The sequence below is a fragment of the Ambystoma mexicanum genome, chromosome 3p (assembly GCF_040938575.1).
Source record: "Ambystoma mexicanum isolate Mex_15411 chromosome 3p, UKY_AmexF1_1, whole genome shotgun sequence".
Taxonomy (NCBI): Eukaryota; Metazoa; Chordata; class Amphibia; order Caudata; family Ambystomatidae; genus Ambystoma; species Ambystoma mexicanum.
The window spans coordinates 1,119,203,334-1,119,224,111 of NC_090925.1; positions in this window are offsets into that span (position 1 = coordinate 1,119,203,334).

The following is a 20,778-nucleotide window of genomic DNA, read 5'->3' on the forward strand; positions in this document are numbered from 1 at the left end:
ACGTGGTCCGGGGTAGCATTGGCAGAACAACCTGACACCGTCATTGAAATAATGTATGATATCTTGGAGGGAGGGCACGAAATATCCCAAATTTACGAACTGCTGATGTCCAGAGTGGGTAAGGAGGTACTCCAACTGAGGCAGGATTGGGAGGAGGAAACGGTAGGACCTATGCAAGACGGGCAATGGGAAAGGGCCCAAAGATATCATAAAAAGGTGTCCAGGAATACAAGGCTTCAGCAGATTCAATTATATGTCACCAGCAGGGCATCCATGACCCCTCGTAAAATTGCCAGGTTTGGGAGCGCAGCAGTACAAAAATGCCCCAAGTGTGGGGAGGTGGATGCTGGGATGATCCACATGTTCTGGGCGTGCCCGAGGTAGGAAAATTCTGGGAGGAAGTTAAACAACGCCTATCAGAAAAGGGAATCAAGCTAGAGGTGGAATCGGTTTGGGCATGCATGTTGTGGGGATTCACCAGACCACGCAATCTAAATAATATCTGTAAACTTAAAGACCTGGCCTACATCCTGGCTAAAAGGAGAACTGCTATGGGCTGGAAAGCAGCCCACAGACCCAGAGTAGAGGCGTGGTGGAATGATCTCCTGAAATGGGCAGCTGCTGAGACAGTAGCATGGTATGAGGCAGCTAGTAGAGGAGTGGCGGAGGAAGCGGGACCCCTGATAGCATGGAGACAAATGGTGGTCACACTGTCGGGATCCTTTCCTACTGAATCCAGTGAATATGACACGTCCGAAAACGGTGAAGGGGATTAAGCCCAAGAGAAAAGAAATCTGAGGCACTGAAGTGGAAGCTCGAGTTAAAGGAGGGAGAGGGGGGGAAAACAGCACTAAACAACGCGTAAATGCAAGCTGAGAAATTCATAAACAAAATGTCTGACCTGCTGGTTATGTTTGATGTGTTGTAAAAAATCAATAAAAATTGTTTAAAAAAAAAAAGGATAATTGACATCTTGGGATCAAGGTGAAAAAAGCTTATGCCATATAAACAGATGAAGATATTAAGTTAGTTTATACGTGTTCAGATGCAAAAGAAACACAAGCAGACAAAGTAATCTTGAGGCTAGCTTTATAGTAAATATATTGCGGCAAGCACCAATATATATATATATATATATATATGCATATGGATGAGTAAGGATGGATGTTTCCACTACGCATTATAAGCAGTGCTAGACATAAGCAAGAAGGCCTCATTTCAGTGTGCCGCAGTTGCAAAGCAGTTTGTAAAGCAAATTGAATTACAAAATGAATCTCAGCAGAAAGAGTTGAACGAGCCAAGAACCCAAGGTCTTATCAAACTGGAGTGAACTGATATTGGATACAATTCGTGTGAAAGAACAGAAACTCAGGTTCAGAGGGCTTGATAAAAACAAAATACGCCAGAGGAATATTAGAAAATTGTATTTTAATACATGAAAAGGCTCAATTCCATGGTCTCCAGTCACATGGAAGAATGAAGTTGGGAGAACGAGGTGGTCACGCCAACGTACGAGGGCAGAGTGTGTCCGCACTCCTTACAATTTCTCAGAACACAGTACAAACTCAAGGCCAGGCTTCAAATCCCTAATTGACACTTGACCATTGCGGTGATGATGGATTGATTTGCTAATTGGTGGGAAGCTTGTGTTAAGACGAGCTCACCAGCACCTGGATGTTCAGTGTACAAGCTGCTAGATGTAGGTGGAAAAGTTATGACGGGGGTTAGAAGCCACCCAATTATAGAGGACCGTGTAATTAAGGGCTCTATAGTTTGTGTAGCCAATGGGACGTTGTGTATTTAGTGATGTCCATAGTGGCCATTTTAAGGGGAGGGCTTAGTTGTCCCACCTGATGTTACGTACCCTATCACTTTCCTTCACTGTTCTATACTGAAATGGAACTTATACTTAGATAGTCACTTAGAGCCTATCAATTCCTGCAATAGGTTTTTGTAGTTTGCCACGGAGGATGACGTTGGTAATGATGCAGGTCAGCATGCCACTTATGATGATTTTGCTTAATTTTTGAAAGATTCGTTGAGTAAGAGGATTGAGCGAGTGCTGATGTTCGTTGTACTCCCTGTTTTAGATACTTGAAATTAAAACAGACTTCCTTTTGCCAAACTACCTGAGTCGTTTTGATTATTGATGTATGAATTCAGTCTGCATCCCCATCCATCCCAAGGGTAATTGCTACTCATCAACGGAGCTGAGATATCCAGTTCACTTGGTAGTAGAGAGAGGATGGTTTATTAAAAAATCCATTGACATAAGTAAACTTAAGAGTCCCGGAAATATCATATGACTTTTGCCATTCGGCTGACAAGATGTGAAGCTCCCCATAGATAGTTGTTAGTGTAATTAACAAGACCTTGCAAGGTGGTTGTGATGGGTCCCCTAGTTTCCATAGAATCCCCTCCCATGTCTACGAGAAACTGATCAGACGACAGTTTGAAGAGGCAGTAAAAGAGGCGTGCGATTCCGAGAATCAGAAGACGAACATGCGAATGGTGAGTAGAAACTGAGGAGAGTGGCAAATTGATGCATGCGCAGTAAATAAAGGGAAGTGATAAGGGGAAAAGAGAGTAACGGAGGGATGCGGGATAAACATAACTTGAGAATAAGAGTGTTAAAATATTGAATAGATATTGACTTGAGTGTGGCCAAGCAATAAGAATCATGAGAGAGGCCGCAATAAAGAAAGTTAGAAGAAATCTTAATCTAGAATCCTGTAACAGATGATGCAGAAAACGGGTCCGATTTAAGGCGGTCCTAAAGAGTTTGATTTAAGTTCCGTGAGGAGCATTTTTAGAGGGCAACACAGATCCCAGAGAAGGGCTGTGGAGATAGATATATGTAACCGGTTGAGTATGTCTGTTTGTCCATTTGTTTTATGCATCTATGTATTGATGATGACATAATAATTGAAGAAAATTGATGATAAATAGAGAAGCGCAAAGTTAAAAGAGAAATTGATTGTTTTTATTATATTTGGTGCTTATTTGTTAGCAAGATTAAAGTAAAAACTTTGACCAAGGGGATTGGAGCTTGCGACGGTTGGTGCTCGCTCATAATGTGTTGTTTTCTTGAAACGTACTATTAAATCTGTGATTAAAGCAAGCAAGCTTTAACAAGATAAGAGTGAAGGGTTAAGGATGGAGGATGTTACTCCACTTGTGCACCTCTGCAAGCAATTGCCAAAGCATGCACCCAAACTTAGATAGACAGTATAGTGCAGAATGGGTTAAAGGAACCGCAGACAAAATGTTTATGCCATGGCCACAAGGAGGGTCACTATCGAAGGCAGTCCTGCAGCATATGATGACATATTTGCATGCAGCATATACTGGGAAGAAGCTAGACAAGCGTCTAGCGAGCTTAGAGCTCTGGAAAATGTACCAGGAGGAGCGAGATGCGCCACCTCCTATAGACTGGAGAGTTAATGTATGCAAAGAGGGGGGTGAAGAGTCCCCTGCTCCATCGCCCCATCTGAAATAAAAGACGAGAATGAGAAAGATGATGGGTTATACCCATTGAGGGAGCTTAAAGCAGAGACAGGGTATAGCAACCTGGCATATGAGCCAACTATGCAAAGTAGTGACGAGGGTCCAGAGAAAAATACTGAGAAAGATGTAATCTCTAAGGTCCCGAGGGACAAGGAGAGATGCGATAAGGAAAGAAGAGATCGAGCAAGTATGTCTTTAGATATAGGAAGAGAAATAAAGAGATAGAAAGGAGAAAGAGATAAAGCTGATGAGATAGCGCTCTTACAGAACGAATGGATGGGTGGTCAGATTTTGCTTACACTCAATGGTAAAAGCATTGAGGACGTAAGACAAAGAGAAGATCAAGACAAGCAAGATGAAAAATGATAAAGAAAGGGAGGAACGATTGAAAGATGGAGGGGCAAAAAGGAATGCTAGACAGAGATGAGAGCAGTTATATCAAGATGAGCAAGCGAAAAAACAAGAGAGAGCAGAGGAGCAAAGGAAACGTGACAATAGACAAAGAACAATTGATGAGCCGGAAAGACGAGAACAAAAAGAATAGAAGAGGAAGAGCAAAAGATAAGAGAAAAAAGAATACAGAGACGAAGGGATGAGGAGATAGGAAGTGCAAATGAGAGAAGGGATATGAAGAAAAAAGAGGAAGACAGAGTGAGTGAGGAAGTGAGAAAGCGAAGAGAATTTGACGATGATATGGAACGCAAAAGAAGGTAGATAGCACGCAATCTTGATCGCCTGGAAAAGGAAGTAAGAGATCCTAATCCACAAGTAGCATGGGAGGATATAGAGGAAATCTTTCCATAATACGCGTCATTACCAGGCCTGTCTAGAGCAAATCTAGAAGACGAGTTTGACTCTAGGAGCATTGGGGAAGCGATCGATAAAGCATACCATGAAAGGAGAGCTCAGAAAGAGCTAAGGGGGAAGGGAAAAAATGATCGACTTGAGAGCACTCAGTTGTTTGACACAGAGGAAGCCTCATGTAGTACGAAGCATATGGAGCTGTCTGTAGATAGACTAACTTTAAATAGAGATGATGAAGAGAAAAGTTGCATGAGCTGGGCATAAGAAATGTCAGACGAAGACAGGGAAACCTTCCATGGGGAAGAGAGAGATGATGCATGTGGCCCTGAGGGATGCTTTCCTATGGATAAGGAAGTAAGATGGTCGGATTTAAACGCACCTATACCTAGGGTGTCAGAACCATTGACACAGTCAGAAAGACTTAAAGGGTCCATGGTGAGAGGGGGAGTCACCGCCTTATGTAAGCAGATTAAGATCAGGAAGAAGGTGATGCAGGAATATCGTCCCTGCAGTGGACAGACAAATGATGAGAGATGAGAATGAGTTTGGGGCTTCGTAGTTTCCCTTGCTAGAGAAAGGAGAAACGAGACCACAGTATATACCATGGCCTCAAAAGGATAGAGATAATCTAAGGTGTAAACTCACGAGTTTAACTTCTGGCGCTGGGAAATTGATACATGAGTTCGAAAAAATGACGGGAGGAAACACGTTGGCTATAGGGGACATTAAGGATCTCCTAATCGCCATACTTGGTGAGAGAGCTGATGACGTGTGAACAAGGGCAGGGTACCCTGGTGTGACTACAGTCAACACTGCTCATGATGGGGCACCATTCAATAATTGTAGGGCGGCAGTCTGAAAAGTGCTTAGAGTACTGTTTCCGGACATGTCTGACATGGGAGCTATAATAATGAAAAAGATGCAGGACGGGGATGACCCGCTTGTTTACATTCAACATTTTCAGGAGGCATGGAGCTTGGAAACGCGCAAATCTTGGGGAAAATCTATACCGGTATTCTATCATATATTATGCCAAGGGCTGCCAGAGCCAGTACAAAAGCAGCTCAAGAAATTAGTGGGTATAGAAGCAAAACCGTGGTCGGAAATTCAGCTGACCATTGCTCATTACTGCAGACTCCTGCAGGAAAGAAATCACTAAAAAAGACGATATTAGAAAGGGAGAAGAGGAAAAGCTAGTGCAGAAGAAATTGTCCAAGTACGACATTGAGGGCAATGTTGACGAGTGTAGATGGGTCAAATTCACAGCAAACAGTGAACATGCCGCAGGTGTATAATCAATGGCAGTTCGATCAAAACAACAGTGTATTTACTCCACAGGGAAGAGGATTCCGAGGACGAGGTTGGCAAGGTAATCAAGGGAATTAGCAGACTAATCATTTGAAGCTTTCAGAATAACCAAGTGGGTTTCAGAATATGCAGGATGGGCAGGTTGGAAGACCAACACCCTATATGTTGGACTTGTGGAATGACAGGGCACTTTGCTTGCATGTGTAAAAGTCAAGGGTTAGTGCAAAATGGCCAGGTTTTGAGAGGGGGGATGTCAAATCCGCCTGCATATTCGCAGCAGAATGGAGATGGATTTGCTCAGAATCAAACAATGCAGCAGCAAGCACCGAGAGTGCAGCAAGCCTTGCAACCACAGCAGGTAGCAATTAATCCGCCGCAAGGAAAGTCGCAGCAGTCGCCTATGCAGCTTCAGCAAAACACAAACACAGGACAGTTAATAACTCCTAGAGTAGGGGGTGTCACTGTCGATGGAGGGAATCCTTTTACAGGTAACGGAATGAGGCTGTACACGCAATAGGACAGCTCACTGGGAGACCTGATGTTTTCAATACTATCTGTAATGCCGAATCCTCATTAGGAATCGAGGGTAGACATCAGTATAGGAGGCAAAAGCTTTTAGTTTTTAGAAGACACGGGTGCAACACGTTCATGTATACGAGAGGGAAAATGTTCAATGTCTGGCAATGCCATGAATACTCAGGGATTCACAGGAGCTACAAGCAGAGTTCCTTTGACTGAAGAATTACCAGCCTCTATAGGAGAATGTGACATGAAGGTGTCATTGCTATATGCGAGGCAAACACCTGTTAATATATTAGGACGAGATTTAATGACAAAGTTGAATATGACCATTTCATTTACTGATGAAGGCATAGTATGTTCAACACCAGGAATACATTATTTAAACGTATTGGAAATTATATTGGCTTTTTCAGGCCAGATAGCTGTGAAAGCAATACCGTTAGGACCAGAGATTTTTCATTATAGAGTATGCATTCTGTTGTCATGGCTACTAGGCCTAGCAAGCAGAGCAATGAGAACACCCGATGAATTTCTGTTAAAAAAAAGGCAAAAGAGTGGCAAAGAACTCTAAAAGAATAAGGGATATTTTTGTGCTGCTGACATTAAGTCTTGGGGAAGGGAACCCTGAGACTTGAGATATTGGGCCTCATTACACGGATGGCGGTAAGGGTTTACCGGTAGCGGTATTTTACCGGTGGCGGAAAATCCTTACCGCCTTACTATGAGGTCCCTTTGCGGGTTGGGGAATTTAACACCTGCTTTTTGCAGGTGTTAAAAACCAACCCGCAAAGGGACCAGGGAGCTAATTACGGTACCACAATTTGCGGTACCATAATTAGCGCCTTCCCCATTTACATAGAGCCCTATGGGGCAAAAATGGGAATGGGGAAGGGCAATGGTGGAAGGGGGAATTACTGCCCCGTCAACCTTGGAATAGGGCGGTAATTCCCCTTTCCACCAAGGCGGTGCCGGTATTTTACCGGCATGAACCATGGCGCTAATAGCACCATGGTTCACCGCCATCCGTGTAATGAGGCCCCTTGACTTGAGACCGGAGACTCAAGGTTCTTTGGTGCTTGGAACTGTGTTACTTGAAACTTGGGGAAGGGAACCCGACTATTGGTTCTGTATCATTCTGAACTCAAAAGAGTTAATTTTGAGACTTTCTGCTGGAACTGTTTTATATTAGGGGAAGGGAGCTGAAAGGAAGCTGCGAGCTGGAAGAGGCTGAGAACTATATGTTGGACACTGTTTCTTTTGGTTGCTGACATCCCTACACGTTGGATAGATAAGTTGTGAGGGCAAGTATAGGTTTTGGACGGAGACAGATTCTTCAGTTGAACTCTTTGACTCAGACTTTCCTTAGTTTGATTTAGGTAGGGAAATCACATCTTAGCATAGGGTAAGTTAGGCTTTAAACCATCCTGACATTGAAGTTAATAAACCATTTTTATGTCAACTCTGAGGGCCTCATCACGAGCTAGGCGGTAGTTATTACTGCCGCATTTAAGGGTCCGCCTAAATATGTGTTGGTAGCATTTATCCCCCGCTCTGAGCGGGGGGTAAATGCGCCTGTAAAAAGCCAATTTTCAGCGTAATTACTGCACGGTAATATATTGCTGTCACTAATTGTGCCGAAAATCCTCATTGGGTTCAATGGACCCAATGGGGAATGGGGAATACCCATTATCGCCCAACCCTCGATCCGGTGCTAATAGCGCCAGATAGGTGGGAGGTAACACAAATACAGTTGGGCCGTATCTCCATTCGGGATGCCGCCCAACTCGTGATGAGGCCCTGACTCTGTTGTCTGTGTCTTGGTTCATGATCCCTTCACAGTACACAGACCTCTGCCCTGCACCGCAGAGGACCTGGAAAGTACTGGTGAACCTGGAAGAATGATGAGACAAACTATGCTGTCATTAACCTGGTTGGCGGCCTATTATTCTGTAATAAAGGAGGAATTGAACCACTGTGTATGGCAATTGTGCCACCTGTTAAAGATAGACTTGGAGCAAAACTTCAAATACATTGAAACTCACACTCTTGTGGGATAAAAAACAGTCCCAACAGCAAACTTGAGTGAAGAGCATCAGCTGTGGTGTTTTTTACATGTTGAATTGACATGTACATCACACATGGAGTAGATACGTGCAGGTACTTAGAACATCCTTTTCTGTTCCCAGAAGTTAAGACATCTAGTACACAACAATCATATGATTGAGTCTGGTGTGAACAATTATGTTCTCGTACACCAACAGGTGTTTGAACGCTAGGGGGCGCTGCCCACTATCCTAAAAGTAGTCTGCAATATTTGAAAGTATTCACCATTGTAATTGTAGCTCCAATTACCAGATGTTCTTGGCAAATAGCGTGGCCTTCCTGTGTTTTCGTTTTCCTCAGGGTGGAAATGCATGTGCATAGAAATTGAGCGCAGTCTGTGAAAGGGCACTCGTGTTAAAGTTAGAAGCTATCTCCGTGTGCAATCAGAGATGAGGCGGCCATGTCAAGTGTGGCGTATAAGCAAAAAAAGGGAATGACTCAAAGTAGCTAATGTGCAGGCAGTCTACTATTCTGTCAAGACTTTAAAGCAGACCGAGGGCGCCATCAGCGCTATAAAACCAACTCACCTGCAATTGAAGGAAATGACAGAGGTTGTGCGTGGGCATTCCTTAGGGCCAATGGTCTGAGATCGAGCCGGCGCAAACAGGTTTGAAACCTATGGCTTTCAGAAACTAACTTTCACGTGTACAGCTGGGATGTGCCACCTTGCGATGAGGGAGAGAGAGCCCATGACTGCACAGATTGTACATGTGCACAGGGCCGGGTGCACGGTCACACACATTTTCCGGAATGTTTACTGTAAGAGGTTTTCTTAAAACGTCCAAACCTCAAAAAGTGTCACCAACAATCTGAGTTCGCTCTGATTTGTATGTTTCTGTTTTTTTTTACATTTCTGAAGGCGGTCAGCCATCTTCAGTTACTTATTGGTATTCGGGCTAGTATGGCGTTGATAGATAGCATTCAGAATGTGATATTTAATATTTTCTAGAGATTAAATACTGGCTCCATTTCCAGTTGAAAAGCTTCCTATCATAATAACTTATTTTGACATAGCGCTACGATATGGTAAGCGCTATAGCATCAGTACTTTTATAATACTTACATTTGTAAACTGAAACGGATGAAAGGTTCAGGGAAGGATAAGGATTCAAGGAAGAAGTGAGGATTAAACCAGCTGGCCAGGCGGGTCCAGCACGAAGTGCACTGTCTCGGGGCGGTTCAGTGACCTCTAAGTCGCCTTTCCGAATCGTGCAAGAACTCTATCCAGAGCAGGGGCGTCATGGGTGCCACTGCAGAACACCTACCATTACCAAACCCCAATCGCAGACCTCCTGCTTTTTGTTTCCTCTGCCTCGGAGTAGGTGAGGCCTGGTAGTGCCATTGGGGTCTCCCAGTTTTTGGCGGTGAATCTGTCACGACTCCCCATGAATACGTATCCTCTGTACAGTGCAAGTCTGCTGCTCTCGTACACATCAGAGCAGAGTGCAGCCACTGGGCGACAAGTGGACCCGTAAGATAAGAGGAGCTGGCATTTTTTTTGTTTATCGTGGTCGGCTTGCAATGCATACAACGCTTATGAAAAGCTGGCTAGCCGGAAACACACAACATACTGTGTGCATTATTTGAATAAAATACATGACACGGGAATAGCAAGGTGCATTCATATCTGTACATGACATTTGTGTTTCAGTTTCTAAAGATAATTTTATACTGACTTACTTTTCATTTAAAAATAAGCATTAACAGAATGTTAAGGGGTTCGAACTTTTCTGTTCACTTCTAGAGCTGTGCGGACCGCAGAGTCTTAGAGACTAGCGAAACCTCTTTAAGTGAAGTGGTCTCATTGAGCCTGGCCAGACTGCTCTATGATTTACTGCATGAGATACCAAAGCTATGCAGATGTTTTTTCTCCAGCTGTAGGCAAGGGGCCCCCAAACATAATTCTAAAATGAGCCCAGACACATTTTCTGCCAGCCCTGCTTCTAGACGTTTTCTTGCAGTTACAGTACTGGCATTGGTGGTCAGAGCTAAGGGAAGTGTGTTCTTCGAGTGCCTGGCAGTGCTGGCCTGAGGCTTATAGGGCAAAGCCATCATGTGTGCGTTCTTACAGTAACTGTACTGACCTTGCTTATAGATTCAGTACTAGCCTTATTAGGCAAAGCCAAAACAAATGTGTACTTACCGTGTCTGGCTGCACCAGCCTTAGGCCCATTGGGCAAAGACATCATTGGCGTGTTCATACAGGCTTTATTGAGCAAAACCAAGACAAGCGTGTTCTTAGTGTGTCAGAGCTGGCAGTATTGTGCAAAGCCAAGACCAGTGGGTCCGTACAGTGGCCAACACAACTGTGTGATTAGAGTGAGCATGCTGCCTTATAGTGTGAGCACGTACATCCTAAAATGCTTCGGAAAATTCTCCTGTGTAGTGCTGTGACTTGGTATCTAATGGCGTTTTGGATGAGTTACCCCACAGAACCGATTGCAAATTGAGTCGCTTTTTTACACCATTTTTCACAGAAAGTGCACTGAAAATGTACCATTTTAATCCATTAAAAAAAAGTTCTGTGGGGAGCGGGGGTGCTTCTCTTACCCCCAAAACCCTCTTGGTTATTTTGTGTTCCGTCCCAACGTTAAGTCACTCAGACTCCTTAATGGGAATATTTACTCCCCCCATCAAATTAATTCCCCAGCGCCACTGGCTGTACATACACGGTGTCTGTAAGTGCAGAAGACACAGATCCCTGCCCTGTTGAGCTTTGTGGCGGCTCGTCAATGGCATTATGTCCCAAACAGTCTATACAAATAAACAGTATGATGTGAAGGGGTTACCAGCAGAGTTCAGGTTTGAATCCCCAGCGGGGGAGAAGTGAAAAACAAAAAGGTGCTCTTTGGGGCACATAAAGTAAGGGACATTGGGGGATTTCCCCGAAAAGTAGTGCCCACTTTCTTTCACCTTTGGTAGTTTTAGTTTCTCAACATGCGCAGGTCTGTAAGTACCAGCATGAAAGCGTTAGAAACGTAAAGCCCAAGAATGGCTGCACTTCACACGCCTGACATGGGACAATTAGAGACTGCTGTAAAACTCGCGTATGAATTACATCCATTTGATAGTGACAACGTTATTTTGTAAAGTTCTGTAAAAAGTGCACACGTTGTTTCTATTCCACTCTGCTTTTATGTTTAATTAGAAGCAGTCAGTTTGAGCAAGCAACTGCATTTAGATCGGGTTTCGCTTTGAGAAACCGATGTACTGTATACCGCAGTAAATACATATTTACCCCGCATTTTCATTCCTACAAAACTAGGAGCGCTACATCGCATGCGTCATGACGGTTGTGATGTACCCACCGGTCCTACACCAAAGACATTTCTTAGGCGAGGGGGTTGGGTAAAGTAATCCAGCGCGCGTGTAGCTGGCGCTTAAGATAACAATAGTCATTCGAAATTCAGTTAATGTTTTTGGGTCAATCATTTCTTCCTATCCTGTAGCGGCACCTTGTGGCTTTCTGATGAAACTGAAATCGATCTTTCCATCCAGACTAAATCGATCTTTCCATCCAGACTAAAAGCAAGCATTGACAATGGCAATAGTTTGGGCATTTGCATAGACATTTGATATATGTTATATTATGTTAAAGGTACTTATATAGCGCACCGTCACCAGCGGAACTGGTCCCCAGGCGTTCTGGCGGATCTTTAAAGGAGAAGGAGGGATGGGTTAGTAAGGTGAAGAGGGAGTAGGATAGTTTGAGGAGTGGTGTACTGTTGGCAGCTTCAACTCGGTAGACACCGGGTGCTGAGCTTTGGTGTGAGTATTGGATCGGTGTCAGTCCGCGTGTGCTGTTGGTGCGGCTTATGTGTTGTTGCAGTGTGGTGAAGTGCGTGCAGCTTGTTGTGCGAGAGATGGTTGTGTGAGTTTTTTGAGTGGGCGAAGTATGCAGGGAGTTTGAGCTTATATTGGTTAGTGGGTTATATGACATTTAACATGCTAACATTCAAAGTTCTGTCTAAGTGTAGTACTTTCTGATCTACATAATTCCGTCTCAGTGTGGCACTCCCTAACCTTCACAATAATTATCTAGATATGAGGCAGGCTAATGTTCTCAAGTCTAAGTGTGGCATATGCTAACAGTCAAGTTCCATCATCTAGGTGTGGCATATGCTCACTTTCACAATCCTATCTAGATGCGACATAGGCTAATGTTCTCAATTCTAAGTGTGGCACATGCTAACATAATGTAATATGACATTTATAAAGCGCCTATACACAAGTGTTTCAAGGTGCGACGAGGCAAGGGAAGGCGAACAAAGGGAGGACGCACAACTATCCTACTAGGCCATGTGTCGTTCAGATCACGCAAGTGCGTGGGAAGGGGGCAGGGACAGTGCAGTACAAGGGAATAGATAATAAACATAAGTAAAGTAACGGCCAGTATGTGGCAAGTGCATGGGTAAGTGCAGACATCAGGTGTCCAGGGCTGGTAGGGGGACTGTAGGGCTACAGTGGACAGTGCAGGTATTTGATGCTGGCGGAGGAGGGACCTGGGCCCGAGATCAGAGGGTGTCCAGGTAGCCAGTGCAGTTCTGGTAACTGCCAAGAGGTCAGCAGAGGAGAGGAGGAGAAAAAGCAGAAGCAAAGAGAAAGGTTTTGAGGTGTTTCCGGAACCGGAGATGTATCTCCTCAAGTTTAAGTGAGGCAGGGAGGCTGTTCCAGAGGGAGGCACAAGATATCTACCATCAACTTGTTGCTTGGAGAAACGCCTGACCCTGAGGGAGTTCGAGGCAGATGAGCGAAGAGCTCAAGAGCGAAGATATTTAGGAAGAGAGAGTTGAAGGTATTGCCCCATGCCCCAGAAGGCCTTTTGGATGATGCAGAGGGTTTTGAACTTAATCCTCGTAGCCACTGGGAGCCAATGTAGAGATTTCAGTCCTGGAGAGATACGATTGCTGGGCTTGAGGCCAATGACAAGTCTTGCAGCTTTCTGGATAAGTTGCAGAGAGCGGAGAGTAGAAGCAGGTAGATTTAGAAAGAGGCTGTTGTAATAGTCCAGCCAAGAGAGAACCAGAGCTCTGGGGGAAGGAGAGGAAAGGAAGAATACCACTGAGGAGGTGCAGCTGGTAGTGTGACTTCTTAGAGACGGCAGAGATGTGAGGAGAGAAGGAGATTGTGGAGTCCAAGATGACCCCAAGGTTTTTAGCCTCGCTGGTGGGAGCAGGAAGAGGGCCAAGAGAGGCAGGCCTGGGAGCTACAGGAAAGGAGGGAGCGGGTGTGCCGATGAGGAGAATCTCAGTCTTACTGGCATTAAGGCAGAGGTCATTAGCTGCACACCACTCCTGGATAGCAGACAGACAGTCAGAGGTGAGGGAAGGAGAGGAGGAGGCCGAGGGTAGCCTGAAAATGAGCTGGGTGTCATCCGCATAGCACTGAAAGTTGGGGCAGAGGGCGGTGATGCGGTGGACAAGGAGTGCCAGGTATTGGTTGAAGAGCCAGGGAGAGAGGTTAGACCCCTGAGGGACACCACAGGTAGAGAAAAAAGATAGCTGAGAGGAAGGACCCAAGTTGGACCTTGGAGGGTCGGTCAGAGTGGAAAGAAGTCAGCCACGCCAGTGCCTGACCAGTGATAACCAGGTTGTCACGGAGACAGTTGAGTAGGATAGCATGGTTGACAGTGTCAAAGGCAGAAGAGAGATCAAGTAAGATGAGGACGCAGGGGGTGTTAGAGTCAAGGTTGGAGAGCAGGTCTCCACGGATGTTCAGGAGAGCAGTTTCCGTGCTTCTGGCAGCTCTGAAGCTAGACTGATGGTCATGAAGACAACCAACAGATTCAGTGTGGAGATTAAGCTGGGAGATGGCCAGTTTCTCCAGGAGCTTGCCCAGGAAGGGAGTGATGGAGATTGGGCGATAGTTAACCGAGCAGGAGGGGTCGGCAGAGGGTTTCTTAAGAAGAGGGTACACAACAGAGTGTTTCAGGGGGGATGGGAAGACTCCAGTGGCGAAGGAGTGATTGCAGAAATCAGCCAGAGAAGGAGCCAGTGAGTCGATGTGGTCCTTGATAGGTTTGGAGGGGCAGGGGTGAACCTGTTTCTACACGACTTTCATAGATCAGTGTTGTTCTAAAAGCGTTGTCTGCGGAGAACAGGAGAAAGGCAGAGAAGGAGGGAGGAGAGGTGGCTGCAGAAGGGCCAGAGGAAGAGCAGGGAGTAGGGGGAGGGAGGGATAGGAGGAGAGTGAGGACATGATGTCCTGAATTTTAGAGATGAAGTGAGAAGCCAGTGCCATGCAGAGGGCCTGGGAAGGACTGTGGCAGGATTGTCCAGTTCCCTGCAGATTTCAGTTCAGCCGAATTGTTAGATGCTGCAGAGATGCAGGCTTGGATGTGAGCTCTCTTCTTGGTTAGGACAGAGATCCAGTATTTCCTTTGGAGCAAGCGGCAAGCCAGTTTGTCAGAGGATGTACATGAAGCACGCCATTTCCTTTTGGCCACCCTGCACTTGTGTTTTAGGGTGACGAGGTCTGAGTCATACCAGGAGTTGCACTTGGCTTTGGGCTTCAGGCGGATTCTCATGACAGGGGCAAGGATATCAAGAGTATCAGATATAGCAGAGTGAAGCGTGGAGAGGGCTATGTCAGGGTGAGAGTCAGCCAAAGGGGGAGGGGAGGTGAGATGGTGGCGGTGAAAGCCTCAGCTGACACACGCTTCATGGGTCGGATGACCGAGAAGGTGGGTGGCAGTGATGGAAGTGGCTTGGCCTTAGGGGTAGGGAGGGTGAGGTGGGAGGAGAGGAGAAAGTGATCACTCCAGGAGATAGGATTGGAGAGAGGGACAGAGAGGGGAAGGTCTGAGAAGATCAGAACATCCAGAGTGTGCCCTGCAAAGTGAGTTGGGCCAGAGGGGAGAATAGTGAGTGAGAGAGAGTCGCAGAGGTCGCAAAAGAGTCCAGAAGGAGGACAGGAGGCATCCAGGTGGATGTTGAAATCTCCAAGAAGGAGAAGTTGAGTGGTTGAGGCCAGGAGTGAGGAGGAGAGGTCTGTCCACTCAGAGAGGAAGGAGGAGATCTGACCAGGTGGCCGATAGACAGTAGCCACAGTAAGGGAATGGCTAGGGGAGAGAGAGCCTGCAAATAATTTGACAGTTGTTCCCATCATCTGCACACATTATGCAAATTATCGGTATAGCATACCCATTTCTAAAACATTTGACACATAGCTCTCCAATGAGCCTTATTTTCAGGTTGTCACGCTCCTTTTATACCCATTACTGTTAAGGAAACTAATCAACATTTTCCATCCTTTTAATTGTTGCAGGTAGTTTCATACAAGCTTGACATTTCCTGTCAGATTTACAGCAGATGCATGAAACATTTACCAGATGCTCTTCCCTGCAGTGAGCAGCTTTCCATATGCCCCTCTCTGCTTGGTAGCCTAAAGTGAGACCGGCCTCGGCACATCCATTTAATCTGAATTTTTTAAATAATTGATACCCCGTTCTTTAATATGCATTTGCATAACAAGACTGGTAAGGTAAAAGTAGTGGCTATGACACACAAAACAAATGCTTTCTCTTTAAAACATGCCAGCCCTGAATGGCGTGAACAAAACAGAACAAGGAAGCTAAGCTGTATTGATCAGCCCAGGTGAGCTGATAAAACAGAAACGGGGCAATGGATTGTGACTGTAAAGAAGTGCACATCTTTGCATGATTTGTGTCCTCAGCAGATGCGCGCCACAGCCAGTGCCATGCTTGCGAGACCTTTCTGTTTGCGTGCCATGGATGTGGCAAGCATAAAATGTTTTTCATATTCTTCCCAGTTAATTATAAAGGTCTGCATAGCATTTTAAAAGCATTACATCACAAAAGCATATTCAACTTTAATGAGTAGTCGAAGCAAAGGATTTAAAATACATTTTTAACAACACCTACTTTGTGCATTCATATCTCAGAAATCTGCACAGTTGGGTAAGATTACCTCTTTCACTGAGCAGTTTTCCTGCATCCTGAACCATGTGTGAGGTGTGAGTTGCAGTTGATAGCCAGAGAGTATGTCATTCGCAGTTGGCGGCAGCGCCAGAACGACTGTCATTGTAGACAGCAAACGTAGGTTGTGAAAGCGATGCTGCCAAATTACTCCTCTAAATGGTCGCAAAGCTCCCATACATCTGGCTATGTTAGTGGCCCACTGCTTCACCCCTCACACTATTTCCCCATCCTCCAACATTAAATAGGAGTTACCCTGCTAGAGAGTAATCTGATGTGAATGATCTTAGATCCCTATAACGCATATACATGCATCAAGAAGCTCAGCAGTGTAGTTCAGCTGGTTAAGACACTAGTTGTGGGAATTGTCTCACTGGATTGGTGCACTGCATGCACCAATCCATTACAAAGTAAGTATGCTCTGTGCCCTGGAAAAGACAGATATGCTCAAAGCCTGGGTGAGGGGAACCAGTGAGTTTGTGAGTGTGTGTACTTATGCATGCTTTACATGGGAAATCTGATTGAACAATAAAGAGACAGATGGAGCATGAATACATGGTCAGTCACAGATTTGTTTTCAGTGCCAATGATCCGCTGGAACTTCCACGTAATGACAGGATAACTTATAGTTTAGCCCAGCGTTAAGTCGGCAAATTCACATGGCACTGGCAACAGGTACTGATGCTACCCCACTCGCTGCGTGTTTTATTAATCTAATAAGTATTAAACGCTGAGTTGGCATGGGTCTACGACACAGAAGTTGCATGCTGTTTTCTGTAGCAGGCACATTAACCCAGAGGTCTACTTCACCCATTTAAATGGCATATTACAACACCGGACTACATGTTTCTGAAAACCAATGACTATGCACAGGTGCTCTTATCAAGTTTCCTTTGCTGTCTTGGTTGAAATTACAGAGATGCAAAAGCCATATTTAGTTTTAGGCTTAAGTTACTTTGCATTCTGCTAGTTGTAGTCTTACATTCAGGATGTGCACACATAAGAAGTGCACTAGTAGTTTTTTGCTGAAGACTTTATTTCTGAAAACGTAAAATACGTTTACTTTTTCAAATCAGACACCATGGCGCCCAGAAGTGCTTTCCTCTGGTTTGAATTGACAAAATACACATTACATTACGGGACTTTATAAAGCGCTCCACTTCCATTTTCATGTCATCTTGACAGTCAGGCAGGTCTGAAAAAGTTGGGAGGGGTGGGTGCACAGGTAGGAAAAATGCAAGACTTATTTGCCTTGATGCGTGCAGTTCGGATGTCCCAGCTACTGTGCATGGGTATGTTTCTTGATGCTTTGTGTTCAGGGCTTTTGAGGAATCTGTATCCAGAGAGGAGCTTTGGTTGTCTCTATTGTCATAGAGGACACATTGATCACACCTTTGATATATATGTAGGCTTCAGAAGTCTAGCTTTCTGATGTCTCATGGCAAGGTGTTCTATTGCTATGCAGGGTTAGCATAGTTGGTATTCGTATTGTGTGTTAAGAATATTTGGCCGTATTAGTAAACATGAAATGAGTAAGATAAACCTAAATAAATATATAGTTAATTGTGAGCGGGCTCATCCAAAAAGTTGTGACATCAATGTTTTGACAAACAATTTTGCCACCAAGAGAAAACAGTCACACCAAATTCACGTCACCAGAAGGTGCACTTAATTTCCTAAATGCCACACTAACCCATCAGAGAGATGCACCCACATAACTTTATGCACTCCGTCAGCACTGCTCTGACAGACAACCACAGGCAACCACACAATTACCTCAACAACCTGTAGTGCACATTAACCACAATTACAATTAAGCACAAGGCTCTAAATTATGTCTATCAGGTCATCTAGGCTGGATGGCACAACACGAGCTCTGTCTCAACGATGAGAAGACAGAGTTACTCATCCTTGGTTTCCAACACAGACTCAAAAGATTAGATCCAGCTTTCAAATCCTTCATCATCAATGACAATACCTTCAAGGTATCCAATGACACAAAAACCCTAATCATTTATCTTGATTCGACCCTATCTCTCTCTAGACGAACCAATGCCGTAATGTCATCATCAACCTACACATGTAAACTCATTAAAGCATGTCGACCATTTCTTACTACAGCCAACTACGCCATCCTTGCCAGAACACTTATCATGTCGAAACTCGACTATTGCAATGCCCTTTATCTAGGGCCCAGCCAGCGGAACATAAGCAAATTGCAGGTAATCCAGAAAAACGCTATCAGGGCTGCACTAAATATTCTCAGGAACCAATACAATCTCTGACACCAGACTCCAGGTCTGCCAAAGAATCTCCCTCAAAACTCTCGCACTCACACACAAATGCCTGGCCAACCAGGCACCAGAATATTTGGCGAATCGATTCACACCCCACACCTCCACCGGCCCACATCGAGCAGCCCAAGCAGACTGTCTTTCACTAACGAGATTCAAGCTCTAGAAAACAGGGGGAGCCAGTTTCCCGGTTCTCACCACTAAATTGTGGAACTCGCTGCCCAATACACTCAGATCTGAATCCTCCTTTCACTCATTCAAGAGTAAAGCTCAAATGTGGCTAATAGCGCAGGACTCTCAAAGCCTCCACCTGTCACTTTTACTGTAGCAACCTACACTGCTCTCCTGTTGCTTTGCCTTGTTAGGCTTCTCCGATTCAACCATCACCTTGTAATTATCTTGTAAATACCTTGTAATTATCTTGTAATTATTTTGTAATGTTGCAATATATGTTGTTATATTTGTGCTGCATCCTATGTCTTTGTAACCTCAAGAAATGCGCCCAGATGCCTTTGGGCCACAAGCGCTATATAAATAAATAAAAATACAAAATACAAATACAACCACTGCCACAGACCGCTCACAAAATACCTAAAAACTGTACACCTCACAGAGAGCCTTATCTTTTCAGATCTGCACACATTAACATTGTAACAAAGCAATCTTGTCCTGCTCCCCCACTAAATTAGTCCCCTATCCTACCTCCTGCAGATCCTAAGGCCCCTAGAAACCTTGAAAATGAATAAAGGCATGCTATTCAGGTTGAATAGCATAACAGGACATTAAAAAAAGAGTTTCACTCATTCTTTATTGAAGCAAAATTCTGAATGGCCCAAGCAACTTCATTGACTGGCCACATTTATTACATTTATTTATTTATATACAGGAGCAACAATGCTCTTTTGATCACAAAAGGACGTACAAGAAATCAGATTTGACAGGAAGCGGCGAGCTTCTTACAATGGCGTGAGTTTGAGGGACATTCTGACCAGGTTGTGGATGGGAGTAAATGGAACAGACAGCAGGGACAATACATAAGTGGACATACATAGATTAAGGACAACGAACAGTGCACATTTTTTAAGTGCAGGTAGGCAGTACAGCCAGCAGGCGGCTTCGCTAGGGGTGAGTGTGGAGGGGGGAGGGCTATAGCCCCTGGTCTTTTGGTTGTAGCCCCGGATAGAAGCTCAGGTGCTACAACCAAAAGGCTAGCTATCCCTGAGTCCAGACAGTACTGACATTAGCATAGCCACAGATCTTTTTCAGACATAGCAACACCCCTGCAGCCAGCTGTGCTCGCGATGTGACCATGATAAGTGCAGTGCTATAGTGGAGGCAGAGGAAGTGAGGGACAGAGGCAGGTTAGAGGTGAGGGAAAAATGTTAGCTAGCAGGCAGATGAGAGGTATGTTAAGAGGGTAACTTGGAGGCAAGGAGGTAAGCTTTTAGTTTGGTTTTGAACAAAAATATCTGTGTGTACTGTTTCTCGGATGTCCGGGGTAGGAGAATTCCATGCAAGTGGAGCAAGAGCAGAAGCGAGAGGCAGGACAGAGAGGGCGAGAAATCACAAGGGTAGTTGAGGAGGCAGAGCAGAGATTACGAGAAGGCTTGTATATTTGGGTAGATGCAGTGGTGCCTTACTGTGGATAGATTTGTGAACCAGGAGAAGAAATTCAAAGTTTGACCTGTTTTGCATCCTCAGCCATCCAGCCTGGTGTGAAGTGAGGGAGTTCAAAGAGAGTCCTGGTAACAAAATTAATGATCTTGTAGACAGGACAGAAAGCATAGTTGGGGAGATCCAAAAGAATGCTGGAAATGCAGTCACGGTTAATGAAGACAAGAGTTGTTAAGAGATGCTTGACAGTGTTGAAAGGAAGGAGGTGCCCGGTTTTTCCTAATATTTAGGAGGTTGAGGCGAGCTGATGTTCCAGTTATGGAGATCAAAGTAGAGAAGGTATGAGAAGGGTCATAGACGACGCTGAGGTTTCTAGATGAAGAAGAGTAGGGGAGAATGTCAGGTGGGAACTGGAGAGGCAGAGGAACAGATGAGAGAGAGCTTTTGGCAGGGAAGAAGAACACCTCTGTTTTGTTAGAGTTTAACATCAGAGAGTGCAAAGTGATCCAATATTTAATGACAGAGAAACAGTTCTAATTTTTGATAGAGAGATCAGAGGAGAGTTCAGGAAAATAGAAGAAGATTTGGGTGTCATCTGCGAAGAGCTGGTATGAGAACCCAAAGGAAGAGATTAATGCCCCAAGAGCAGAGGTGTAGAGTGTAAAAAGGAGCATACCCAATAGAGAGCCT